Source organism: Oncorhynchus masou, chromosome 7 (genome assembly GCF_036934945.1).
Source record: "Oncorhynchus masou masou isolate Uvic2021 chromosome 7, UVic_Omas_1.1, whole genome shotgun sequence".
In the NCBI taxonomy this organism is placed as follows: Eukaryota; Metazoa; Chordata; class Actinopteri; order Salmoniformes; family Salmonidae; genus Oncorhynchus; species Oncorhynchus masou.
In genome coordinates this window covers 15269664-15282069 of record NC_088218.1, presented here as the reverse complement: position 1 = coordinate 15282069, position 12406 = coordinate 15269664, and the positions used below count along the sequence as shown (strand labels likewise).

Genomic DNA, 12406 nt, shown 5'->3' with positions numbered 1-12406 from the left:
TAGCGAAGCATGAATGATAATCAATTAAGTAATAGTCCCTTTTTCATGTACAGTATTAGAGATGAATCTCCATATTATCTTAAGTTCCCATTTGCAACTCAAAATGACTTGATTCTTAACTGTAAGAACTGTGTTCAGGAGAATTCTAATCTCCTTGATTCTTAACAGTAAGAACTGTGTTCAGGAGAATTCTAATCTCCTTGATTCTTAACAGTAAGAACTGTGTTCAGGAGAATTCTAATCTCCTTGATTCTTAACTGTAAGAACTGTTCAGGAGAATTCTAATCTCCTTGATTCTTAACAGTAAGAACTGTGTTCAGGAGAATTCTAATCTCCTTGATTCTTAACTGTAAGAACTGTTCAGGAGAATTCTAATCTCCTTGATTCTTAACTGTTAGAACTGTGTTCAGGAGAATTCTAATCTCCTTGATTTGTGACTGGTTGCAAATGAATGTTTTCACACTTTGTCGCGGGGCTGCAGAGAGGGATTCGGTGCATCACAATCAATGACCCATGGCTTCTAATTAGCATAGAGAGTACAAATGGCCTAAAGTCATTGTATTATTTGTCCTGACTGCCCGATGTTGACCTAGTTTACAGTAGCAGTGTAATTAGAGGGGCTCCATTGTCTAAAAGAGCCGTTTATGAATTCAGACAGTAGAAATAGCCGGTCTGTCATGTTTTAATAGAGACAGTAGATCTGGCTGGTCTGTCATAATATAATAAAAACAGTAGATCGAGCTGGTCTGTCATAATATAATAGAGACAGTAGATATAGCTGGTCTGTCATGTTTTAATAGAGACAGTAGATGAAGCTGGTCTGTCATAATACCATAGAGACAGTAGATCTCGCTGGTCTGTCATAATATAATAGAGACAGTAGATATAGCTGGTCTGTCATAATATAATAGAGACAGTAGATATAGCTGGTCTGTCATAATATAATAGAGACAGTAGATATAGCTGGTCTGTCATGTTTTAATAGAGACAGTAGATCTGGCTGGTCTGTCATAATATAATAAAGACAGTAGATCTAGCTGGTCTGTCATAATAAAATAGAGACAGTAGATATAGCTGGTCTGTCATAATATAATAGAAACAGTAGATATTGCCGGTCTGTCATGTTTTATTAGAGACAGTAGATCTGGCTGGTGTGTCATAATATAATAGAGACAGTAGATCGAGCTGGTCTGTCATAATACCATAGAGACAGTAGATCTCGCTGGTCTGTCATAATATAATAAAGACAGTAGATATAGCTGGTCTGTCATAATATAATAGAGACAGTAGATATAGCTGGTCTGTCATATTATAAAAGAGACAGTAGATCTCGATAGTCTGCCATAATATAATAGAGACAGTTGATCTAGCTGGTCTGTCATAATATAATAGAGACAGTAGATCTAGCTGGTCTGTCATAATACCATAGAGACAGTAGATCTGGCTGGTCTGTCATAATATAATAAAGACAGTAGATATAGCTGGTCTGTCATAATATAATAGAGACAGTAGATCGAGCTGGTCTGTCATGTTTTAATAGAGACAGTAGATCTAGCTGGTCTGTCATAATATAATAGAGACAGTAGATATAGCTGGTCTGTCATAATAAAATAGAGACAGTAGATATTGCCGGTCTGTCATGTTTTATTAGAGACAGTAGATCTGGCTGGTGTGTCATAATATAATAGAGACAGTAGATCTAGCTGGTCTGTCATAATATAATAGAGACAGTAGATATAGCCGGTCTGTCATGTTTTAATAGAGACAGTAGATCTGGCTGGTCTGTTGTAATATAATAAAGACAGTAGATATAGCTGATCTGTCATAATATAATAGAGACAGTAGATCTTGCTGGTCTGTCATAATATAATAGAGACAGTAGATCTAGCTGGTCTGTCATAATATAATAAAGACAGTAGATCTAGCTGGTCTGTCATAATATAATACAGACAGTAGATCTCGCTGGTCTGTCATAATATAATGGAGACAGCAGATCTCGCTGGTCTGTCATAATATAATAAAGACAGTAGATCTAGCTGGACTGTCATAATATAATAAAGACAGTAGATCTAGCTGGTCTGTCATAATATAATAGAGACAGTAGATATAGCTGGTCTGTCATAATAAAATAGAGACAGTAGATATTGCCGGTCTGTCATGTTTTATTAGAGACAGTAGATCTGGCTGGTGTGTCATAATATAATAGAGACAGTAGATATAGCTGGCCTGTCATAATATAATAGAGACAGTAGATATAGATGGTATGTCATGTTTTAATAGAGACAGTAGATCTTGCTGGTCTGTCATAATATAATAGAGACAGTAGATATAGCTGGTCTGTCATATTATAAAAGAGACAGTAGATCTCGATAGTCTGCCATAATATAATAGAGACAGTTGATTTAGCTGGTCTGTCATAATATAATAGAGACAGTAGATGTAGCTGGTCTGTCATAATACCATAGAGACAGTAGATCTCGCTGGTCTGTCATAATATAATAAAGACAGTAGATATAGCTGGTCTGTCATAATATAATAGAGACAGTAGATATAGCTGGTCTGTCATATTATAATAGAGACAGTAGATCTCGATAGTCTGCCATAATATAATAGAGACAGTAGATCTAGCTGGTCTGTAATAATATAATAGAGACAGTAGATCTAGCTGGTCTGTCATAATATAATAGAGACAGTAGATCGAGCTGGTCTGTCATGTTTTAATAGAGACAGTAGATCTAGCTGGTCTGTCATAATATAATAGAGACAGTAGATATAGCCGGTCTGTCATGTTTTAATAGAGACAGTAGATCTGGCTGGTCTGTCATAATATAATAGAGACAGTAGATCTTGCTGGTCTGTCATAATATAATAGAGACAGTAGATCTAGCTGGTCTGTCATAATATAATAAAGACAGTAGATCTAGCTGGTCTGTCATAATATAATACAGACAGTAGATCTTGCTGGTCTGTCATAATATAATAGAGACAGTAGATCTAGCTGGTCTGTCATAATATAATAAAGACAGTAGATCTAGCTGGTCTGTCATAATATAATACAGACAGTAGATCTCGCTGGTCTGTCATAATATAATGGAGACAGCAGATCTCGCTGGTCTGTCATAATATAATAAAGACAGTAGATCGAGCTGGTCTGTCATAATATAATAAAGACAGCAGATCGAGCTGGTCTGTCATAATATAATAAAGACAGTAGATCTCGATAGTCTGCCATAATATAATAGAGACAGTAGATCTAGCTGGTCTGTCATAATACCATAGAGACAGTAGATCTAGCTGGTCTGTCATAATACCATAGAGACAGTTGATCTAGCTGGTCTGTCATAATATAATAGAGACAGTAGATCTAGCTGGTCTGTCATAATACCACAGAGACAGTAGATCTCGCTGGTCTGTCATAATATAATAAAGACAGTAGATATAGCTGGTCTGTCATAATATAATAGAGACAGTAGATCGAGCTGGTCTGCCATAATATAATAGAGACAGTAGGTCTAGCTTCTCTGTCATAATATAATAGAGACAGTAGTTCTAGCTGGTCTGTCATAATACAATAGAGACAGTAGATCGAGCTGGTCTGTCATAATACAATAAAGACAGTAGATCAAGTTGGTCCGTCATAATGTAATAGAGACAGTAGATCGAGCTGGTCTGCCATAATATAATAGAGACACGAGGTCTAGCTTCTCTGTCATAATATAATAGAGACAGTAGTTCTAGCTGGTCTTTCATAATATAATAGAGACAGTAGATCTAGCTGGTCTGTCATAATATAATAGAGACAGTAGATCTAGCTGGTCTGTCATAATATAATAGAGACAGTAGATCTAGCTGGTCTGTCATAATATAATAGAGACAGTAGATCTAGCTGGTCTGTCATAATATAATAGAGACAGTAGATATAGCTGGTCTGTCATAATATAATAGAGACAGTAGATCTAGCTGGTCTGTCATAATATAATAGAGACAGTAGATCTTGCTGGTCTGTCATGTTTTAATAGAGACAGTAGATCTGGCTGGTGTGTCATAATATAATAGAGACAGTAGATCTAGCTGGTCTGTCATAATATAATAGAGACAGTAGATCTAGCTGGTCTGTCATAATATAATAGAGACAGTAGATCTTGCTGGTCTGTCATAATATAATAAAGACAGTAGATATATCTGGTCTGTCAGGTGAATTCACCAATTTGTAAGTCGCTCTGGATAAGAGCGTCTGCTAAATGACTTAAATGTAAATGTAATAATATAATAGAGACAGTAGATATAGCTGGTATGTCATATTATAATAGAGACATTAGATCTCGATAGTCTGCCATAATATAATAGAGACAGTAGATATAGCTGGTCTGTCATAATATAATAGAGACAGTAGATCTTGCTGGTGTGTCATAATATAATAGAGACAGTAGATATATCTGGTCTGTCATAATTCATAATTTGACAGTAGATCTGGATAAGAGTCTGTCTGCTAAATGACTTAAATGTAAATGTAATAATATAATAGAGACAGTAGATATAGCTGGTATGTCATATTATAATAGAGACATTAGATCTCGATAGTCTGCCATAATATAATAGAGACAGTAGATATAGCTGGTCTGTCATGTTTTAATAGAGACAGTAGATCAAGCTGGTCTGTCATAATATAATAGAGACAGTAGATCTAGCTGGTCTGTCATGTTTTAATAGAGACAGTAGATCTGGCTGGTCTGTCATAATATAATAAAGACAGTAGATATAGCTGGTCTGTCATAATATAATAGAGACAGTAGATATAGCTGGTCTGTCATGTTTTAATAGAGACAGTAGATCTAGCTGGTCTGTCATAATATAATAGAGACAGTAGATATAGCTGGTCTGTCATGTTTTAATAGAGACAGTAGATATAGCTGGTCTGTCATAATATAATAGAGACAGTAGATATAGCTGATATGTCATGTTTTAATAGAGACAGTAGATCAAGCTGGTCTGTCATAATATAATAGAGACAGTAGATATAGCTGGTCTGTCATGTTTTAATAGAGACAGTAGATCAAGCTGGTCTGTCATAATACCATAGATACAGTTGATCTAGCTGGTCTGTCATAATATAATAGAGACAGTAGATCTTGCTGGTCTGTCATGTTTTAATAGAGACAGTAGATCTGGCTGGTGTGTCATAATATAATAGAGACAGTAGATCTAGCTGGTCTGTCATAATATAATAGAGACAGTAGATCTTGCTGGTCTGTCATAATATAATAGAGACAGTAGATATAGCTGGTATGTCATGTTTTAATAGAGACAGTAGATCTAGCTGGTCTGTCATAATATAATAGAGACAGTAGATTGAGCTGGTCTGTCATGTTTTAATAGAGACAGTAGATCAAGCTGGTCTGTCATAATATAGTAGAGACAGTAGATATAGCTGGTCTGTCATGTTTTAATAGAGACAGTAGATCAAGCTGGTCTGTCATAATACCATGGAGACAGTTGATCTAGCTGGTCTGTCATAATATAATAGAGACAGTAGATCTAGCTGGTCTGTCATAATACCATAGAGACAGTAGATCTCGCTGGTCTGTCATAATATAACAGAGGCAGTAGAAGAACTGATCTAACATAATATAATAGAGACAGTAAATCTAGCTGGTCTGTCATAATTTAATAGAGACAGTAGATCTAGCTGGTCTGTCATGTTTTAATTGAGAGAGTAGATCTAGCTGGTCTGTCATAATACAATAGAGACAGTAGATCTAGCTGGTCTGTCATACTATAATAGAGACAGCAGATCTAGCTGGTCTGTCATAATATAATAAAGACAGTAGATCTAGCTGGTCTTTCATAATATAATAGAGACATTATATCTAGCTGGTCTGTCATAATATAATAGAGACAGTAGATATAGCTGGTCTGTCATGTTATAATAGAGACAGTAGATCTCGACACAATGCCCGCTTAACCTGGAAGCCAACCGCACCAATGTGTTGGAGGAAACACAGTACACCGGGCGACCGTGTCAGCGTGCATGAGCCCGGCCACAGGAGTCCCTCCGTTGAATTTGAAAATCCCGATGTTGCCCTCGATCCAAAAAGTTAGCAATTTGGGCGTGACAGACCCACTTAAAGGGATAGTTCACCCACATTTCCAAACAATAGATCATCTTAAAGTAAATATTTTGAAGGCAAGCAAAAAATTATAATATCTGGGGTATTGACTCCCACTGGTGTTTGCTAAAAAATTTAAACAGTTTGGAGACAGTGGCCAGGTACACAATGGATTGGATTGCTGTCTTACCTTGTCCACGGACGAGCTTTGGGAGAACTATCCCTTTTTAAAGGAGTAGTTCACACCAAAATCAAATCTTGTCAAAAGTTTCCATACCTCCAAAAGTGCTAAAACTTCAGCTGAATTTATATTCTAGGCAGATGGAGATACATTGTGCAGACAAGGCACTTTCTAACTTCCTATCGTGGGGAAATAACCTCAGTCAGTCATAGACCATACATTTCTATTACAACTCTGAACATTTTCCATAATGAAATAAGTGCCTGGTGTACAGTAGCTGCCATTCCCTCTGTCTGTCTCTAGAGTGTTGGCTCTGTTGTGTGATAATGAAGTGTTTCTCCAGACAGACCGAGAGAGTCGCACAGAGAGCCTGCTTGTGAAAGGCATCAGAGATCCATTGACTACCCAGGGATATTGTACTGGGTGATTGGCTCTGTAAAATCCCAGTTTGTTCCTATGTGATAAGAGGGGGGTGGAGAATACCCATCTTGTGTGGAGGGATACCCACTGTATGTCTGGCTGCAGATCATGCTATCAGATGTGGTAGGCCAAGGCAATAGAGTTGACTGAGGAAAGAGAGAGTCCCGATATTGAGAAGTCTTTGAATCTGGAACTAATGCGTCCTTTATTGTCACAGCCTTGGTTTGGTGCTGCTGTGGAGGAAGTGGACAATGGCATTGTTCACCGTGTGCTCACATCGTAAACTGTCTGTGCGTGCGTGCGTGGTCCCTGAGCATGCACAGATTACACTTGGCTGGCTGTTGGTATAATTAGCGCAGCAGAAGGGGATTGGTGGTCTTAAACAGCAGCCAGCACTGTGTTCCCTCCATCCCCCATCCCGGGTCCCACCCCTCTCTTCCTCACTGCTGTCAACCGGACGTACCACCACCACTAAGATGTGTTCCACAGTCACAGTCACAGACAGACTGGCTGAGGAGTGGAGGGATCAGAGGCACTGGTTGGCACAGTGCGGCTTCGTTTGACTTGATTTGGAGAGACTGGAATACACACACACACTGAGTGTAGCTTAGTGCGGCCTGGCTCGACTTGGGGACTCCGGAACACTCACCCACGAAGCTGCATACACACACACTCTCTCCCTCACACACTCTGTCATGTCTCTGGCGGAGTTTGTGCGTCAGGGACAGCTCCAGGAGGCTTCATCACATCTGTTGTCCAGACTGGGTCAGGTCCTACACAGCCTGTCTGTCATTGTCCTGGTCCACAGAGCTACAGACAACCTCAGCTATAGCTACAGACGCAAGAGCACCTACTGGGACTGCCGGGACACAGGTTAGGAGTGTGTGTGTGTGTGTGTGTGTGTGTGTGTGTGTGTGTGTGTGTGTGTGTGTGTGTGTGTGTGTGTGTGTGTGTGTGTGTGTGTGTGTGTGTGTGTGTGTGTGCGCATCAGACCCTGGGTGTGCTTCTGTGGGGTGTTCTTTTGCGGAGTGTGTGTGTGTGTGTGTGAAACGCTGTTGTCAGCCTGTGTTTACAGAAAGCTACCATCAGTTTGAAATGGCTGCTACAGGAATCTCCCTGCAGCTACTTGGGTGGTTTAATGAAGTGCAGTACTTGCCCTCGAGAGTTCATTGCCTCACTTGATCCTGATATCTAGCTGATGAAGAGGGCGCCGACTGAGATTTTATTTTTATTTCACCTGTATTTAACCAGGTAGGCTAGTTGAGAACAAATTCTCGTTTACCAAAGCAGTGCGACACAAACAACAACACAGTTTACACATGGAATAAACAAGAGTACAGTCAATAATACAATAGAAAAAAAGAAAGTCGATATACAGTGTGTGAAAATGGCATGAGGAGACAATAAATAGGCCATAGTAGCAAAGTAATTACAATTTAGCAAATTAACTCTGGAGTGATAGATGTGCAGATGATGATGTGCAAGTAGAAATACTGGTGTGCAAAAGAGCAAAAAAGTAAATAAAAACAATATGGGGGTGAGGTAGGTATATTGGGTGGGCTATTTACAGATGGACTATGTACAGCTGCAGTGATCGGTTAGCTGCTCAGATAGTTGATGTTTAAAGTTAGTGAGGGAAATATAAGTCTCCAGCTTCAGCAATTTTTGCAATTAGTTCCAGTCATTGGCAGCAGAGAACTGGTGTTGGCTTTGGGGATGACCAGTGAGATATACCTGCTGGAGTGCGTGCTACTGTTTTTTTGTTTTGTTTATCGTGACCAGTGAGCTGAGATAAGGTGGAGCTTTACCTAGCATAGACTTATCGACGACCTGGAGCCAGTGGGTCTGGCGACGAATAACTAGAGCCAGCCAACTAGAGCATACAGGTCGCAGTGGTGGGTGGTATATGGGGCTTTGGTGACAAAACGGATGGCACTGTGATAGACTGCATCCAGTTTGGAGGCTATTTTGTAAATGGCACCACCGAAATCGAGGATCGGTAGGATAGTCAGTTTTACGAGGGTATGTTTGCATATCCTTTGTTCACTCTCCCCAGAGCAATTTATTTATTTTTAATTTTTACCCCCTTTTTCTCCCCAATTTCATGGTATCCAATTGTTAGTAGCTACTATCTTGTCTCATCGCTACAACTCTTGTACGGGCTTGGGAGAGACGAAGGTTGAAAGTCATGCGTCCTCCGATACACAACCCAACCAAGCCGCACTGCTTCTTTAACACAGCGCGCATCCAACCCAGAAGCCAGCCGCACCAATGTGTCGGAGTAAACACCGTGCACCTGGCAACCTTGGTTAGCGCGCACTGCGCCCGGCCCGCCACAGGAGTCGCTGGTGCGCCATGAGACAAGGATATCCCTACCGGCCAAGCCCTCCCTAACCCAGACGACGCTATGCCAATTGTGCGTCGCCCCACGGACCTCCCGGTCGCGGCCGGTTATGACAGAGCCTGGGTGCGAAGTCTCTGGTGGCACAGCTGGCACTGCAGTACAGCTCCCTAAACCACTGCGCCACCCGGGAGGCCCCCAGAGCAATTTAACTTATTCCGGAGGCCGAACCCAAAACATCGCCGGCGGAGGAGAGGCATTCGAGGCAGCCTGCTGTTTCGACTTAGGAGGAGTGGACACCACCCACCGCTTCCGAATATATTACTCGCTAATGTTCAGTCTTTGGATACAAAGTTGATGAGCTTAGAGCAAAGATTCTTTCCAGGAAGACATTGGGGCCTGTAACATACTTTGTTTCACAGAAACATGGTTCTCTCGGGATACTCTGTCAGAGTCAGTAAAGCCAGCAAGATTCTCAGTACATTGCGCAGACAGGAATAAATATCTCTCCGGCAAGCAGAAGGGCGGGGGGTGTTTCATGATTCACGACTCATGGGGGAATTTTAGAAACATACAGGAACTCAAGTCATTTTGTTCACCTGACCTAGAATACCTCACAATTAAATGCCGACCATATTATCTCCTAAGAGAATTTTCCTCCGTCATCGCCACGGCCGTTTACATCACACCTCAAGCCGAAACCTCGACGGCTCTCAAAGTACTTCACTGGACTTTATGCAAACTGGAAACCACATATCCTGAGGCTGCATGTATTGTAGCTGGGGATTTTAACAAAGCAAATCTAAGGACTAGGCTGCCGAAATTCTACCAACATATTGACTGTCTTACTAGCATTACTAAGACTCTCAACCATTGCTATTCAAATTTCCGGGATGCTTACAAGGCCCTCCCCGCCCTTCTTTCGGCAAATCTGTCCACGATTCCATCTTGCTATTCCCGTCCTATAGGCAGAAACTCAAACAGGAAGATCCCGTGCTTCGTACTATTCAACACTTGCCTGACCAATCGGAATCCACGCTTCAGGATTGTTTTGATCACGTGGACTGGGATATGTTCCAAGAAGCGTGCGAAAATAATATAGACGTATACATGTATACGGTGTCTGAGTTCATAAGGAAGTGTATAGGAGATGTAGTACCCACTGTGGCTATTAAAATCTACCCTAACCAGAAACCGTGGATAGATGGTAGCTTTCGCGCGACACTGAAAGCGCGAACCGCCATATTTAACAATGGCAAGGCGATCAAACAAGCTAAACGTCAGTATAGAGAAAGTGGAGTCACACAGACACAAGACGTATGTGGCAGGGACTACAAAAGGAAAACCAGCCACGTTGCCGAGACCGACGTCTTGCTTCCGGACAGGCTAAACACCATCTTTTCACGTTTTGAGGAGAACACAGCGCCACCGACGCAGCCCGCTACCAAGGACTGTGGGCTCTCCTTCTCCGTGGATGACGTAAAACATTTAAACATGTTAACCCTCACAAGGCTGCCGGTCCAGATGGCATCCCTCGCCGCATCCTCAGAGCATGCTCAGACCACCTGGCTGGTGTGTTTGGTTTGTTTCAATCTCTCCCAGTCTGCTGTCCCCACATGCTTCAAGATGGCCACCATTGTTCCTGTACCCAAGAAGGCAGAGGTAACTGTACTTAATGATCACCCGTAGCACTCACCTCTGTCATCATGAAGTGCTTTGAGTCAAGGATCATATCACCTTTACCTTACCTGCCACCCTAGACCCACTTCAATTTGCTTACCGCCACAATAGATCCTCAGACGATGCAATCGCCATCACTCTGCACACTGCCCTATCCCATCTGGACAAGAGGAATACCTATGTAAGAATGCTGTTCATTAACTATAGCTCAGCATTCAACACCATAGTACCCTCCAAGCTCATCATTAAGCTTGAGGCCCTGGGTCTGAACCCTGCCCTGTGCAACTGTGTCCTGGACTTCCTGACGGGCCTCCCCCAGGTGGTGAAGGTAGGAAATATCACCTCCACTCCGCTGATCCTCAACACTGGGGCCCCTTGTGGGGACAAGGGTGCGTGCTCAGCCCCCTCCTGTACTCCCTGACTGTGTGGCCAAGCACGTTTCCAACTCAATCATGAAGTTTGCAGAAGACACAACAGTAGTAGGCTTGATTACCAACAACGATGAGACAGCCTATAGGGAGGAGGTGAGGGCACTCGGAGTGTGGTGTCAGGAAAACAACCTTTCACTCAACGTCAACAAAACAAAGGAGATGATCGTGGACTAAAGGAAACAGCAAAGGGAGCACCCCCCTATCCACATTGACGGGACCTCTTTCTATTTTGGTTAGGGACAGTTTGCGGCTGTTCTGTGATGGGAGTATTACACAGCGTTGTACGAGATCTCCAGTTTCTTGGCAATTTCTCACATGGAATAGCCTTCATTTTTCAGAACAAGAATAGACTGACGGATTTCAGAAGAAAGTACTTTGTTTCTGGCAAGTTTGAGCCTGTAATCGAACCCACAAATGCTGATGCTCCAGATACTCAACTAGACTAAAGAAGGCCAGTTTATTGCTTCTTTAATCAGAACAACAGTTTTCAGCTGTGCTAACATAATTGCAAAAGGGTTTTCTAATGATCAATTAGCCTTTTAAAATGATGAACTTGGATTAGCTAACACAACGTGCCATTGGAACACAGGAGTGATGGTTGCTGATAATGGGCCTCTGTACGCCTATGTAGATATTCCATTAAAAATCAGCCGTTTCCAGCTACAATAGTCATTTACAACATTAACAATGTCTGAATGATAGTGTATATACAGTTTTTTCCCCCTATGCTATTCTACTGTATCCGCTCTGTATACGTTCCACTCTGACATCGCTCGTCCATATGTATATAGTCTTAATTCATTCCTACTTAGATTTGTGTGTATTGGGTGTATGTTGTGTAATTTGTTAGATATTACTTGATAGATATTACTGCACTGTCAGAGCTAGAAGCACAAGCATTTCGCTACACCCGCGATAACATCTGCTAATCACATGTATGTGACCAATAAAATGTGATTTGATTTAATGGATAACCTCTCTGGAACCACCCTGTAAAGAGCTGAAACAGTTGTAGAGGTCAACATGCTGAGAGTATTTCCTATAGTGTTGTAGTTACAACTACTGGCCTCCATTCACAAGTTTTGTACACTAGATAGTCTCTGTTGTGTGTGACTGGGCCAGGATGGCAGCTGGCCGTTTCTGCTGCTGGAATAAGAAGAGAAGAGACAGAGCTGCAGGAGCACTCAGGTCAATGGCCCGAGGTCAGTGGTTCTGCTGCTGGTCTGAGACAGAGCTGTAGGAGCAC

At 41.6% G+C, this 12406-nt stretch overlaps 1 protein-coding gene across 4 annotated transcripts in view; it reads left to right on the top strand.

The window, feature by feature from the left end:
• Window positions 1-7197: 7197 nt before the first annotated feature.
• Window positions 7198-12406, top strand: part of LOC135543365 (guanine nucleotide exchange factor DBS-like) — a 76655-nt gene continuing 71446 nt past the window's right edge. For all 4 annotated transcript variants that reach the window (XM_064970568.1, XM_064970567.1, XM_064970565.1 and 1 more), the window contains exon 1: window positions 7198-7581. The gene's annotated coding sequence lies outside the window, so the exon portion shown is untranslated. The remainder of the gene's footprint in view (window positions 7582-12406) is intronic.